Source organism: Hemitrygon akajei, chromosome 16, assembly GCF_048418815.1.
Source record: "Hemitrygon akajei chromosome 16, sHemAka1.3, whole genome shotgun sequence".
Taxonomy (NCBI): Eukaryota; Metazoa; Chordata; class Chondrichthyes; order Myliobatiformes; family Dasyatidae; genus Hemitrygon; species Hemitrygon akajei.
Genome location: NC_133139.1, coordinates 2,066,574 through 2,082,768, shown reverse-complemented (window position 1 = coordinate 2,082,768; position 16,195 = coordinate 2,066,574). Strand labels below are relative to the sequence as shown.

The 16,195-nt window shown below is 46.4% G+C and overlaps 1 protein-coding gene across 4 annotated transcripts in view; it reads right to left on the bottom strand.

Moving 5' to 3' along the window:
- The window catches only part of mef2b (myocyte enhancer factor 2b), a 211,807-nt gene that overhangs the window by 64,424 nt on the left and 131,188 nt on the right, over positions 1-16,195 (bottom strand). For 2 of the 4 annotated variants that reach the window (XM_073068088.1, XM_073068091.1), the window contains exon 2: positions 3,910-4,044. The exons of the other annotated variants lie outside the window; for them this stretch is intronic. The gene's annotated coding sequence lies outside the window, so the exon portion shown is untranslated. The remainder of the gene's footprint in view (positions 1-3,909; positions 4,045-16,195) is intronic. 4 annotated transcript variants of the gene reach the window in all.

Genomic DNA, 16,195 nt, shown 5'->3' with positions numbered 1-16,195 from the left:
ACAGGGCTATGGTGGGAAACTCTGTCACATGGTGCGAGCAGAATCATCTGCAGCTTAATGTGAAAAAGACTAAGGAGCTGGTGGTGGACCTGAAGACGGCTAAGGCACCGGTGACCCCTGTTTCCATCCAAGGGGTCAGTGTGGACATGGTGGAGGATTACAAATACCTGGGGATACGAATTGACAATAAACTGGACAGGTCAAAGAACACTGAGGCTGTCTACAAGAAGGGTCAGCGCCGTCTCTATTTCCTGAGGAGACTGAGGTCTAACATCTGCCGGACCATGCTGAGGATATTCTATGAGGCTGTGGTGGCCAGTGCCATCATGTTTGCTGTTGTGTGCTGGGGCAGCAGGCTGAGGGTAGCAGACACCAACAGAATCAACAAACTCATTCGTAAGGCCAGTGATGTGGGGGTGGAACCGGACTCTCTGACAGTGGTGTCTGAAAAGAGGATGCTGTCCAAGTTGCATGCCATCTTGGACAATGACTCCCATCCACTCCATAATGTACTGGTTAGGCACAGGAGTACATTCAGCCAGAGACTCATTCCACCGAGATGTAACACTGAGCGTCATAGGAAGTCATTCCTACCTGTGGCCATCAAACTTTACAACTCCTCCCTCAGAGTGTCAGACACCCTGAGCCAATAGGCTGGTCCTGGACTTACTTCCACTTGGCATGATTAACTTATTATTATTTAATTATTTATGGTTTTATATTGCTATATTTCTTCACTATTCTTGGTTGGTGCGGCTGTAACGAAACCCAATTTCCCCCGGGATCAATAAAGTATGTCTGTCCGTCTGTCTAAATATATTCTGAACCATGGCTGCTCCTCTGGCGGAGTGAACTGAGCCTTTGACCACATTTCATTGTTCTCCTGTACCTCTGCTCTCACCTATTCTCTTCCTGGACAGAGTAAGAACCCATTTGCCCTGTCGCACTTTGCAACCCACCAGCCTTCAGAATGAAGAGATTGTCTGAACCCTCCCTCAGCAGGACTGCACCATCAGAGGAACTTCAGAAACAGCACCTGTCTTCTCTCAAATCACTTTGCAGTCTTTTAATCCAATTCTGTAATTTCAGGATTGGCCATGTCTGCTGTAACATCTGTGACGTTGGCTCATTGCTTCTCTCTCCTAACAGTCTGACATGGGAGACAAGCCCCACCACTCTGCTACCTGACTGCCTGCTGCCCCACTTTCTAACTACTCCTATTGATCCATTTGACTGGACAAACATTATCTCTCACATACACAGGAATGCTGGCCAAACCCGAGGGACGACTGTGCAAGCGTGTGAACATCAGCGAGTTAAACTGACGTGAAGAGTTCAAAAGGATTCAGCTTTAGAGAGTAGAGTAGAGGGAGACAGAGTAGGAGGACTCTGGCTCAATGGGGCTTTGGCGATAATGGGTCGAGGTGAAGTAGGTTGCCTGTGTAGAATGGAGTCAGTGGGTATGTGCATGAGGCCAGTATTCTGCACTGGGTGTCAGTTGTGGGACGTCCAGGAGCCTCCCAGCCTCCCGGACGTCCACATCTGCGCCAGGTGTGTCGAGCTGCAGCTCCTTAGGGACTGGGTTAGGGAACTGGAGATGCAGCTCAATGACCTTCATCTGGTCAGGGAGAGTGAGGAGGTGATAGAGAGGAGCTATAGGCAAGTAGTCACACCGAGACAGATGAGTGGGTAACTATCAGGACAGGGAAGGGCAAGGGTCAGCTACTGAAGAGTACCCCTGTGACTGTCCCCCTTAACGGTAAGTACTCCTGCTTGAGTACTGTTCGAGGGACAGCCTACCTGGGGGAAGTAACAGTGGCCGTGCCTCTGGCACAGAGTCTGGCCCTGTGGCTCAGAAGGGTAGGGAAAGGAAGAAGGCAGCAGTGATAAGGGACTCCATAGTTAGGGGGTCAGAAAGGCAATTCTGTGGGTGCTGGAAAGAAACACAGTTGGTAGTTTGCTTCCAGGTGCCAGGGTCCGGAATGCTTCTGATTGCATCCAAGATATCCCGAAGTGGGAAGGCGAACAGCCGGAGATGGTGGTACATATTGCTACCAATGACATGGGTAGGAAAAGGGAGGAGGTCCTGAAAACAGACTACAGGGAGTTAGGAAGGAAGTTGAGAAGCAGGACCGCAAAGGTAAAAATCTCGGGATTACTGCCTGTGCCACGCGACAGTGGGTATAAGAATAGAATGAGGTGGAGGATAAATGCGTGGCTGAGGGATTGGAGCAGGGGGCAGGGATTCAGGTTTCTGGATCATTGGGACCTCTTTTGGGGCAGGCATGACCTGTACAAAAAGGACGGGTTGCACTTGATCCTGAGGGGTACCAATATCCTGGTGGGGAGTTTTGCTAAGGCTACTGGGGAGAGTTTAAACTAGAATTGCTGAGGGGGGGTGGGAACCAAACTGAAGAGACAGAGGAAGGGGCGGTTGGCTCACAAATAGAGAAAACTTGTAGACAGTGTGAGGAGGAGGATAGGCAGGCGATAGAGAAGGGATACGCTCAGACCGAAGGTTTGAGATGTGTCTATTTTAATGCAAGAAGCATCATGAACAAAGCGGATGAGCTTAGAGTGTGGATCAGTACTTGGAGTTTTGATGTTGTGGCCATTACAGAGACTTGGATGTCTCAGGGCAGGAATGGTTACTTAGAGTGGCAGCTGCCCGCGACGGTGGTGGAGGCGGATACAATAGGGTCTTTTATGAGACTCCTGGATAGGCACATGGAGCTTAGAAAACTAGAGGTCTATGAGTAACCTTAGGTAATTTTTAAGTAAGTACATGTTTGGCATAGCTTTGTGGGCCGAAGGGCCTGTATTGTGCTGTAGGTTTTCTATGTTTCACCCTATCCATCCCTCCTGTGCCCTGCTCTGCAACTTGGAATGGCCTTTTCACCTCTCCATGATCTGACAATGGGTTTCAACTTGAAATGTCTCATTTTTTATCGTTGCTGCCTAACCTACTGAGCATTTCCAGCATATTCTGCTTTTATTTCAGATTTCAGTATAGCTACAGTTTATTTTTACTTTATTTACTTTCAAAAGCTGTATTTGTAGTCAAGTTGTGCTCTTCTTGCCCTGAGGGTGTTTGAAAGGACAGTGCAGAAGGAGCTTCTGTCTGTTCCTACCCTGGGCTGGCTCGATTTGGGGAGAATGTGATGTTCATTCTCCCTGTTGCATCCAGCTTCTCATCTCACTAACTGTTCAGTAATGTCCCCTGTCCTTGTTTCCATTTCTTTTTCTCACCTCTGACTTCCCCTTTAATTTCCTGACTCCATGTTTACATTGGAATCTGCTTGTTCAAAAATATCACATTGTAATTCCACCATCCCTACATGGTAGCATTGTAGCATCCAACTCCCCAAAAACATCTGAGTCACTTCTCTCTACATTCACCCTCTTCTGTATTTTAAACAAATATTTTAAAAGCCCTGTATTTCTGCGTTGTCTTTCACATCTCAGCAAGTTCCAAAATGAAGTATTATTGCTGCTGTGATCTGGGTGATTTGGGAGCAGCAGTAGCATAGCAGTTGGCGCAACACTTCATAGCACCAGAGATCGGAATTCAATTCCTGCCGCTGTCACATTCTCCCTGTGACCATGTGGGTTTTCTCCGAATGCCCCGCTTTCCTCCCACAGTCCAAAGACACACAGCCTAGTGTTAGTAAGTTATGGGCATACTATGTTGGTGATAATTGTAGCCTGCCTACAGCACATCCTCTGATTGTGTTGGTCGTTGATGCAAACGGTGTATTTCAATGTTTTGATATGCATATAAGAAAGAAATTAAATCATTAAAATATCCACTGCAGATTCCCACAAACAAGTGTATTGTAAGTAATCACATCATGCATTTAACCATGGTCTAGGGTTTATGTGTTACCCGGGGTAGCAGAGGGCACTCACCTGCTCTTCCCTCAGAGAGCGGCCGTGGAGTCGGTTCCTTCCAACAGAGGGGCAGATGGATCCTCTGCGTGGTTTGTGGGTGGTGCTGCTGCTGGGAGTGACTACACTTCCATCAGAGGGATCCTGAGGCGAAGTCTGATCAGAGGAATGACATGTCAAAGGCTGGCCAGAATGTCTCAGGTCCACCCACTGCTCCCAGCAGCAACAAACACTCCAGGGCCAGGGCTGTGTGAGGCTTACGGAAGTGAGCTCCTGCCAAGTTTTATAAATAACTGACGGCAAATAAATAAAATGCTGGAGGTATCAGAAATAGAACAGAAAATACTGCAGGTCCTTGGTAAAACAATGCAGCCAGCAGAGTCCTGATGGGTAGCTCCCAGGGGTCCGGGGCTGAGGCTGTTTCTATAGAAAGCTAGACTATCAGCAGAATACCAGTGACCAGGCTGGAGAACCTAGCTGGGAGAGTCTGGGCTTTGAGCCCAGGTCACTTATGCCTTCAGCCAATAGTCTGAGCAGCTTTGTGAGAGCTTTGCAAGTCACCAAGCTGATAAAATGCAGTTCACAACACTACTCGTATCTTAATAATAATAACTTATTCATTGGGCACTTTCCATACAGTCGATAAAGTTCAAAATGCTTTACAATGGGATAAAGTGCAAACATGAAAATAAAATTTAAAATAAACATGAAAATAAGACAAAAAGGTGTTAGTTAAAAGCAAAGTTAAATAAATAGGTGTTGGAAAGTGTCAGCTGAGACTGTATCCCCGAAGTTTGAGGTATTGAATTCCATAGTTTAGGAGTGTAGTTCAAAAAAACTGACCTGCCAATTGTCTTTTGAGGGAGAATGTTTAAATTAAGAGACCGGCCGGCGGGAGTAGACCTGAGAGCTCGAGCAAGATTATAAACCGAAAGTGATTCTATGATATACTTGGGTCCCAGACCATTAATCTTTTCACAACAGTTTTATTGTTAGCATTCTCAAGTACAGTATTTCTCCTGGAATTTAATATTGACCCCAAAAGGTGAAGTAGTAACGTACAAACTGGGAACAAGAGTCGGCCATTCTACACCTCCAGACTGCCCCAACAATTCAATGTGATTGTGACTGAATGAACTGCAACTCCAGTTTCTCAGTGACTTCCCCCAGCTTTCAATCCCTTTCTCATCAAATTCACTCCATCCTACAGATATTCAAACATTGCTTCTAACAACGAGAGTTCTGGAGACCCACGGCCCTTGGAGGAAAAACTCGCTCTTCGCTTACATGGCAAGTTCACATTCTGCACCATGTTCCAAGTTTCATTTTCCACAGTGAGGGAGAAGCATTCTCTCCATTTTCAGCCCTGCTGAGGACATATCGAGATCTCCCTGTTCCAAACTTCCTGGGCCTGTAGTAGTTGAAGTTCAGAAGAATGAGAGGGTACCTCACTGAAACCTATGAATGTTGAAAAGCCTAGATGTGGATGTTTCCTATAGTGAGAAAATCTAGGACCAGAGGGCACAGCCTCAGAATATAAGGATGTCCCTGTACAGTAGAGATGAGGAGTAATTTCTTTAGCCAGAAGGTAGTGAACCTGTGGAATTCATTGCCACAGAAACTGTGGAGGCCAAGTCATTGGGTAAACTTAAAACGAAAGTTGATTGATTCATGATCAGTCATGATGTCACAGGTTATGGGGAGAAGGCAGGAGAATGGGGTTGAGAGGGATAGTAAATCAGCCATGATGGAATGGTGGAGCAGACTCGATGGGCTGAATAGTCTGCTCCTGTGTCTTATAGTCGCTCTTGTGCCAGTGGGTACAAGCTCAGCCTGTTCAACTCTCAATCTAATTCACCTTTCTAAACCATTCCCAATCTATTTATCTCTCTCTGGTGAGTTGGCTTGTGGCAGAACAGGATTGGTTGACCTCAGGGTGTCAGGAATCAAACTGGAACAGTGGAAACTCAAAAGCCTGTGATCTGCATATCCCTCACTGACGATGAAACATGTGGCTTTTTGGAGAAGGCTTTTAACTGCTGAGGTTCAGCAGTGATGATCTTTCATGAGCTTAAAAACTGAGTTCTGGTCCCACTCCTCGGAATGCAACCTGCACCTTGGCCAACACGCCCTATGCAGTACCGAGGGAGTGCCACACTCCCAGAGGTGCTGCTGTTCAGAACAGACACACCCTCCGATAGACAGGATGCCAGGGGATCACTTGCTTGCTCTGCATCTTGGTGTGTATTCACCCCCTCAGGAGCAGGTTGTTGACTATGGGAGTGTAGTGCGGGTGTACAGCCTGCAGAGTTTCCTACACTACTACACTCAGAGCAAAGGTTGATATGTTCTTGGGAGAAGGCAGGAGAATTGAGTTGAGAGGGAAAATAAGTCAGCCATGATGGAATGGCAGAGCAGACAGGCCCAAAGGCCTAATTCTGCTCCAGTGTCTAATGATTTATTGTGCTCTGAGATCGTACTGCAAGGTAAGTCTCGGCTCTGTGGGTGGAAGCTCTCTGCATCAAGAGACGAGGGTTTGTCAGTAAATGTGGATCAGAGTGACATTTCCTATCACAGGGATGGTAATTGTGAGGTGATGGTGCATCTCTACAAAGCTCTGGTTACACCACACAGAGTATTGTGTTCATTTCCAGTTACCTCACTACAGGAAGGATGTGCAAGCTTTAAAGACGGTGCAGCAGAGATTCACCAGGATGCTGTCTGAACTAGAGAGCATGTCTTATGAGATTAGGTTGAGTGGGCTAGGGTTTTTTCCTTTGGAGTGGAGGATGAGGGGTGTCTTGATAGAGGTGCGTAAGATAACAAGAGGCATAGATGGAGTGGACAGCCAGAGACTTTCCCTAGGGCGGCAGTGACTAATACGTCAGGACAGAATTTTAAAGTGATTGGAGGAAAGTATTAGGGGAAGTCAGAGGTCGGTATTTTTCTCAAACACAGAAAGTGGTGGGTGTGTGGAACACCCTGCCAGAAGCAGTTACCTTAGGGACATTTCTCTTAAGAATCTTAGGTAGAGACATGTTTGGCACGGACTAGAAGGGCCAAGATGGCCTGTTTCCGTGCTGTAATTGTTATATGTTAGAGAAAGGGAGGGTTATGTAGAAGGGAAGGGTTAGGTTGATTGTGGAGTGGGTAAAAGGGTCAACTCAACATTGTGGGCCAAAGGGCCTGTACTGTTTAACATAGATAGATTATTGGCTTGAGGTTAACTCCATCACCACAGAGTTTCCCATCACCGCTCCACACATCTCAACATCAGAATCAGGTTTAGTACCGCTGACGTGCTGGCAGTGGTACATTGCAAAGACAAAAATCTACAAAGATATAAACATTGTGCCAAAAAGAGAGTAATGAGACAGCATTCATGGACCATTCTGAAATGCAATGACCGTAGAAAGAAGCGGTTCCTGAATTGTTCAGTGTGGCATATTCATTCAGCTGGGGAAGGACCTAACAAACATTTTTCAAATGATCTAAGAGTTTGGCCACATGGTCAGAATGAAGCAAAGTAGAAAAAGGGGGCTGCCAACTGAAGTGAAGAGAGTTTCACCATCATGCTGCCTGCATTGCAGAGTATTAGTACAAAGAGAATTTGGACAGAGTTGAATTGTTTTCTCTGGAGTGTTGGAGGCTGAGGGGAAATCTGATAGAATTTTATAAAAGTATGAGACCCACAGGTGGACAGTCAGATGCAAGAGGGTTTGTACTAAAGGTGAGAGAGGGAAAGTCTAAAGGAGATTAATGAGGCAAGTTTTTTTAAAATCAGAGAGTAGTGGGTGCCTGGCCCATGTGCCAGTACAGGTGGTGGAAACAGACAAGGTACAGATATTCAGAGACAGTTTGACAGACAGGGCATCAGCCCATGTGCAGAAAGATGGGATTAGTGTGGATGGGCCATCGGGTCTATATTGTTCTGAGTCCTGTGTTCACTTACCAATAAATCCAGTCTGAAGCTCTACAGAAACACCCTTCTGCATGGAATGGGGTGGGAGGGGGGATGTGGAACTCATTGCCAAGGAGAAACATCAGGGAGGCGCTGGAAGAAGAGGAGGAGGAATAAATAGATTGTGAACTCTGAGGGGCAGAGAGGGTCGGACAGGGGCTGGTGTGAAGCTGAGATAACAGCATGAAGCTGGGCCGAATGATCTTTATTTAAACATAAGAGATTTTGTGAAGATAAAAGTCACAATGAAATGAGGCATCTCTAATAAATGGTGGAAGAGTGTGGGTTGTGAGAGATGTTGATGCAGAAGCAGTTTATGAACGTGCGGCAGTGCAGGCATGGGGGAGACAAATTTCAGACAAACCTCAAGCCTTCATGTTCTGACATGAAGGTCATTCATGCTGCTAAATATAAATTTCTTTGCTCTGTTATTGCAGTCAAATGAGCTTGATATTACTGAAACTAGGAGTTATGCTGTGCTGTGTCCGCAGCTCCAGCCTTTGATCATTCCCAGAGGCTTGGCGGCTTGGAAGGGTGTTGTGGCACAGCCCTGGTCAAGGGGCAGACACTTCAGAACCCTCCTGGGATTTGGAGGAAGGCGAAACAGACACTAAACAGGCAGATTAAAAGACTGGGTCAGTTCAAAGTTAGTGACTGTTCTCTGAGCACCTGCTGCACCTGACAGGAGTCATCTCCCGAACTAACACACACACAAAATGCTGGAGGAACTCACAAGGTCAGGCATGTTTCAGACCGAGACCCTTCATCCAATCTCTTGTGATTTGTCTCCAAACTTCTGGGTTTGGCCTAGGGTCTCCAGAAACAAGCAGCTAATTTCCTCAACTTGGCAGCAACTCCAGAGAAGCATTGTACTGTGTTGGGAAAGGACAATCAGGAGTTTGAGGAGATCTGGTATGTCACCAAACACATTAGTCAGCTCCAGCATTAGCACTTGCCTCCCTAGCATCCAGGACATCTTCAAAAGGTGATGCCTCAAAACAATGGCATCCATCACCCAGAATATGCCATCCTCCCATTGCTACTATCAGGGAGGAGGTACAAGAACCTGATGACACATATTCAGTGATTCAGAAACAGCTTCTTCCCTGGGCCATCAGATTTCTGAATAAACATTGAACCCATGATCCTTACCTCAGTACTTCTTTTTCTGGTTTTGCACTACCTATTTAATATAACAACATATACATAAACAACAAATTTCATGACATATGCCAGTGATATTAATTCTGATTCTGATGGCTTCCAACCCATCGTGCTGATGCTAGCTCATTGCACGTACTCCAATTATTCTCTGTTCTGTGCTTCCTGGAAAAGTTTGGTTCCTTTGAGCGGTTCTCTGGTTACAATTGGTAAGGGATGGTTGAATCAATCTTCCCTGTCGCCAGGCAGGACACTTGAGATGAAACAACACCAGCCTTTTCATTCAACCCGGAGATACACGGGATTCTGCTGATGCTGAAAATCTGCAGCAACCAGATTTTTTTGGTAACTGTATGTTTTTCTGCTGTCAGAATTATGTGCTGTGTGCGACTGCTGGTATGGTGTTTTGCAGCTTGGCCCTGGAGGAACACGGCTTCATTTGGCTGTATTCATGCGAATGGTCGCTTGACAAATAAACTTGAACTTGAAGAACACACCTAAAGCACTGGAGGAACTCAGCAGGTCAGGCAGCATCTGTGGCTGGAAATGAACGTTCAGTACTTGACCCAGATTATCGATGGTTTATTCCTTTCCCAAGCTGCTGAGTTTGTGTGTGCTGCTCTCACTCAGTGCGTTTTCCCTGGAGTCCAGGAGGCTGAAGGGTGGCCTTGTGGAGGTTTATAAAATCATGGGGGTGCAGATAAGGTGGATAGTGACCAAGAATTGGAGAGGTTAACCCCAGAGGGCACAAGTTAAAGGTGAGAGGGCAAGATTTAAAAAGGAACCTGAGCAGCAAGTTTTTCTATACAAAGGGTGGTGGGTACATGGCCTGGGGAAGAGCTTGTGACAGGCAGAATTACAATGTTTGAAGGACACTAGGACAGGTACATGGAGAGGAAAGGTTCAGAGGGACGTGGGCCAAATGTGGGACCATCTCAGACCAACACCTTGGTGAGCTGGGGCAAAGGGCCTGCTCCTGTGCTATCTCTCGCTCGCTCTCTCTCTCTCTCAACTCTAGAACTTCTTCTGATATCTTTGTTAGTCTTTCAGGTCAGGGTGAAGGGAGCTATTTTGACTAGTGCAGGGGATATGGGAGAGGTTACAGCAGCCCCAGGAACAGATCGCACTGCAGTCAGCAACGTTACAGCTCCTGGCTGCCACCCATCTCTCAGTTGACAAAAAACTGCAGGGCAACCCAAGTATCTTGCCTGGGTTTTCCTGTGGGATTGTCCAGTCAGAGGGACAGCAGCCTGGAGCTCTAAACAAAATCCCGCCTATTCCCTGGTGGGTGGTGGCAGGGGCAGAGGTCAAGAGGCCCCTGGAATCTTCTCCTAGCTAAATTTAGGGCTTCTGCAACTGAACATACCTTACTATGAAAGGGCAAAACTCCAGTCGAGTGAGGAACAAACATCTGCTGCCAACTGTGTGTTAACAGCCGGAGTCAGGGAGAGATCAGGAGCAGGAACCATTCATCCCTCACATATAGGCAGTTTAAATGGTTCAGCATGGACTAGATGGGCTGAAGGGCCTTTTTCTGTGCTGTACTTTCTACAACTCTACATGTCTGTCTCCCAGCCTCTGACACCATCTTGCCCACATCTGAAAGGATTCCCAAGGTCCAACGATCCCAATTTGGAATGACTCTGGCACCCTCCAGCCCTGAGGCAGTCTCTTCTCACCCTTCACCACCTTTCCTTCCGGTTCTCACGTCTAACTCACCCAACATTCCTTGGGGCCCTTGTCTCCACGTCTGACTGCATTCATGAGCTCTCCACCCCGCTGCCTCCCCAACAGATGAGATGTGAATTGCGGCCAACGAGCCCCACCCCGCCAACAGATGAGATGCCAACTGTGGGTGACGAGCCCCACTCCCCCAACATAAATTTATACACCTCAATCATGTCCACTCACAGCCTTCTCCACCCAGCCACTCAGAGTCACGGAGTTACGAATGATAGATACTGGCTCTATGCAAATTTATTTATTCATTGAGCTACAGCTCAGAACAGGCCCTTCTGGCCCTTCACGCCACGTCACTCAGCAATCCACTGATTTAGCCCCAGCCTAATCACGGGACAATTTACAATGACCACTTAACCTACCAGCCAGTACATTTTTGGATTGTGGGAGGAAAGTGGAATCTGGAGGAAATCCACACGCTCACAGGGAGAATGTACAAACTCCTTACAGATAGCGGCAGAAATTGAACCTGGCTCGTTGGTAACCTAAAGGATTGTGCTGGCCACTACACTACTGTGTTGTCCCATGTGCCTCTTCCCTCTGTGCTCCGATCATTCAGCTACCTGTCCAGGTGTCTCTTCATTGTTGTTACTATTGCTGCCTCCCCGACAGCTCATTCCAGACACCAACTACCTGATGAGTGAGAAAAATCTAACCCTCAGATCCCCTTTAAGCCTCCCCCTTCTTATCTTAACCTTTACCATCTAGTTTTAGACATCTCAACAATGGGAAATAAACTCTATCTTGATCATGTGACCTCTGCCTACTTCACTTCAGGGAAAACAGTCACAACATATCTGGAGATGAGAAAATCTGCAATGCCGGAAATCCAGGCAACACACAAAATGCTGGAGGAACTCAGCAGATCAGGCAGCATCTAAGGAAAAAAAGTACAGTCAACGTTGTGGGCCGAAACCCTTCATCGGAATTCCTATCCAGTCTCTCTATAGAATACAAGTCCTCTGTGGAACACAGAACACTACAGCACAGTACAGGCCCTTCAGCCCATAATGTTGTGTACAACCTTTAACCTACTAAGGTCAATCTAACCCTTCCCTTCCACATAACCCTCCATTTTTCTAAAATATCCCCAATGTATCTGCCCTTATCACCTCCCCTGGCAGCTCATTCCACAACTACCACTCTCTGTGTAAAAAAAGAACTTACTTGTGACATTCCCCCACCCCTGCACTTAACGCTAAACAGCTTAAAATTACACCCCCACATATTCACCATTGCCACCCTGGGGAAAAAGTCTCTGTCTGTCCACTCTATCAATGCCTCTTATCATTTTATACACCTCTATCGAGTCACTGCTCATCCTCGTTCACTCCAAAGAGAAAAGCCTTAGCTCACTCAACCTATCTTGATAAAACATGTTCTGTAGTCCAGGCAACGTCCTGGTAAATTCCCTCTGCACCCTTTTTAAAACTTCCACATTCTTCCGACAATGAGGCGGTTAGAACAAAACACAAGCCCCCAGTACCAGCAATGTTCCTTTGAACCTTCTGTCTGCAACCTCGAACATGATCACATCTTTCCGATAGCATGGGACCAGAACTGCACTCAATACTCCATGTCCAGCCTCTCTAGCATCTTGTAAAAAAACTAAAAACACAGGAGGTCCTGCAGGTGCTGCAAATCCAGAGTAATACACCAAAATGCTGGCCGAATCTGTAGACGGAAAGAGCCAACGTTTTGGGCTGAGACCCTTCATCAGGAACGAAGGGAGGGAGGTCTCAGCCTAAATGTCAGCACTTTATTCATCTTCATAAATACTGTCTGGCCCGCTGAGTTTCTCAAGCATTTTGTGTGTGTTGCTCTTGCACAACTGAAAGGCGAGATTCTAATTTTATGCTCTCAACACCGAACCATCGCACTGAACCCCCGTGAAGCTGCAATACCTCTCAGGCCCTTCCAAACCCCCTGCAGCACACAGCTGGGTGGTGGGTTCCTGCAGGTCAACTCCAGGCTGGTTCTTCAGCCAAGCCGATGACAGTGGACCGACCACAAGGAAATAACTGATGGGATGTACTTAATGTACCTGAAAAATGCACCTCCATTGGCACTGAACCACAGAAGCACACAGGACAAAGCAGCCCATTGGAAAGGCACTCATTCACCACTCTAAACACCTTCCCTCCACCACTGCTACATAGTGTGGACAAATCAGAATGACAATCACTTTTAATATCACTGGGATATGTCATGAATATGTTGGTTTGAGGCAACTGTACATTGCAATAAATAAAAACTACAAATTACAATAATATATATATGAAAATTAAATTAAATAAGTAGCCCAACAAAAAAGCAGTGAGGTAGTGTTCATGGGTTCATTATCCATTCAGAAATCTGATGTCAGAGGGGAATAAGTTGTTCCCGAACAGTGAGTGTGTGTTTTCAGGCTCCTGTACCTGCTTCTTGATGGTAGCAATGAGAAGCTGGCATGGCCTGGGTGACGAGGGTCATTAATGATGGATGCCACACTTTCAAGGCATCATCTTTTAAAGGTGTCCTCTGTGCTGGGGAGGTAGTGCCCATGATGGAGCTGGCTGAGTTTACAACTTTCTGCAGCTTTTTTCATTCCTGTACAGTGGTCCCTCCATATCAGGCAGTGATGCAACCAGTTAGAATACTCCCCTCGATATATCTGTAGAAATTTGTTAGAGTCTACAAAACCCTTGCAGTTCCTCACTCAGGCTACTCCAATAAGACCTCCCAGACCCCCTGTTGAGGAGGACATGGGCTACAGGCAGATGGGACCATCAATGCATACAGGTTCTCCTCCAGTTGTACAGCAACCTGAGCTGGAGATATATCACCTGTCCACTGTGTGAGTCTGCAGGAACTCTGCCCAGCAGCACAGAGGGAGCTCCTCAACACACAGGGCAGTGGGTAGCTCCACCAGGGACAGAGCACAAACACAAGAGATCCTGCGAATGCTGGAAACCCCGAGCAACACACACTAAATGCTGGAGGAGGTCAGGTAGCATTAATGGAAATGAATAGACAGTCGATGTTTCAGACCAAGACCCTTCATAAGGACTGAAAAGGATGGGGAAGGAAGCCAGAATAAGAGTAGGTGAGGGGAAGGAGGACAAGCTAGAAGCTGATAGGTGGAAAAGTTAAAGGGTGGGAGGAGGAGGAATCTGATAGGATTATGGGAGAGAGGGGAGGAGGGGCATCAGAGGGAGGGGATAGGCAGGTGAGGAAGAAGTAAGAGGCCAGAGTGGGGAATAGAAGAGAGAAGGGGGAGGCGAAAGATACCAGAAGTTGGAGAAATTGATGTTCATGCATCAGGATTTGTGTGTCTTTAATAAATAAGTTTGAAAAGCTTTCCAATGCTGTACTTGTAACATCTCTGAATGCTCTCCTGCCTTCCCTGGTTGACTGTAGTTATACTTAGCCTATGACTGTGATCTGGACTTTAGAAAGGAAGCACACAGCTCTATTCCCACGACCCTTCTCACCCTGTCTGTCAGTGTGCCGGGCAGTTACACTCTTGACGAAGGCATTCTCTCCACCTCCAATGCAGAGGCAGCAATTCCTCATATAGACATCAGCAAGATACCATTGGATGTGCTCGCAAGGGAACCATGGCCAGAGCTCACCTTCCTTCCCACCCCTCCCCTCCACGGGAATGACATTCTGCTCGGATTTTATGGGCAATGTCCGCGCTGAGCAGGTTCAGGCACAGTTGGATGGACTGAGCTTCCCACAGTCCCTGGGAACAGAAGGAACTAACACTGGCCAAATTCTTCAACATTCCTTTCCCAGCCAGGGCAGCGTCTGTGATCACAGCTGACACACAAGTGTGAGTGTCGTCTATCTCAGAATCAGAATCAGGTTTATTATCACTGACATACGTCGTAAATTTGTTGTTTTGCAGCAGCAGTACATTGTAAGCCATGAAAACTTGCTATGTTACAATAAGAACATATTAAAAAGTGCAAAAAGAGAACAAAACAGTGAGGCAGTATAGTGTGGTTTCATTGTCCATTCAGAAATCTGATGGCATCGGGGGAAAAGTTGTTCTAAAACATTGTATGTGTGCTTTCAGGCTCTTGTCCCTCCTCCTTGATGATAGTAATGAAAAAGAGGGCAGGTCTTAGATCATGAGAGTCCTTAATGATGGATACCATCTTCTTGAAGCACCAGTTTTTGGATATCTGCTTGATGCTGGGGAGGCTAGTGTCTATGAACAGCTGGCTGAGTTTACAGACTTCTGCAGCTTTTTCCAATCCCGTGCATTGACCCCTCCATGTCAGATGGAAATGCAACCAGTTAGATGCTCTGCACCATTGTCCCCCAAAGTTGCGTGACTGCGCGTTAACTGGAACGCTGCTGTGCGCGTGGCCCTTGTTGCCACACAGCTATTCATTCTAAATATTCATAGTATGCATATTACAAACAAAAACATTTTAAGTGCCGCACAGTTTTCAGGCCTTGAAAGTATTTCCTGCTCAGAACAGGCTGTAGAAAGCATTAGAGGGGATGCTGCTATCCACAGTAACCTGTAGAAGCTTTCTAGAGCGTTTGGTGTCATACCAAACACCAAATCTGGTTCACAGGCAATGTTATGGAGGTGAGCAGGTCACTCTTCCTATTCACTACCGAGTGACCCCTGATCAGGATGGGACATAGGAGCAGGAAGAGGCCATCTGGACCTTCAAGTTCTCTGCCTTTCATCAGGGTTATGGCTGATCTACTACTGGTCATCTTCCTGCCCTATCCTATGTTCCTCAACTTCCTTAACATGCAGGAATTCTGTTCTGAGTGAACTCAGTAGCAACGCTTCCTCAGTGCTAGGGAATTCCAGAAGTTCACCACCCTCTGAATGATAGAATTTCACCTCCTCCCACTTCTAATTGATCTATCCCGCTTTCCAACTTTGTAATCCCTGGTTCAGCAAAGGGAAGCACCCCCTTCATATCCAGCCTCTCAAGCCCTGGTACAATTTTGCAAGTCTCAATGAGATCTCTCCTTCTTCTTTTAAACTTGGGAGAATACAGTCAGCATCCACTCTTCATACCAACCATCACAGAAATATTCTCATGAACCTTCACCACAATCTCTATGTAGCAACTTACTGTTTTTAAGATGACCAAAACTATGCACAATATTCCAGTCTTGATCTCACACATGATATAACTGCAGCTAAACTAATGAATACTCTGCTAACACCAAGGTCTGTCACTAGGACAGCAAGCGTTTACTGTTTACCTGCGCTGTACACTATGTGCATTTTGAGTTATGTTTTATTTACTTATTTATGATAATATTTTGGTTGATGTGATGTGCATGACATATCTTTTGAGGGTGCACCATGGCCCAGAAGAACATTGATTCATTTGGTTGTATATGTGTAGTGAGATGACAATAAACGTGAACATCTTCACTCCTGGACTCAGATTTTTCAATGATAAAGATCAATGGACCTTT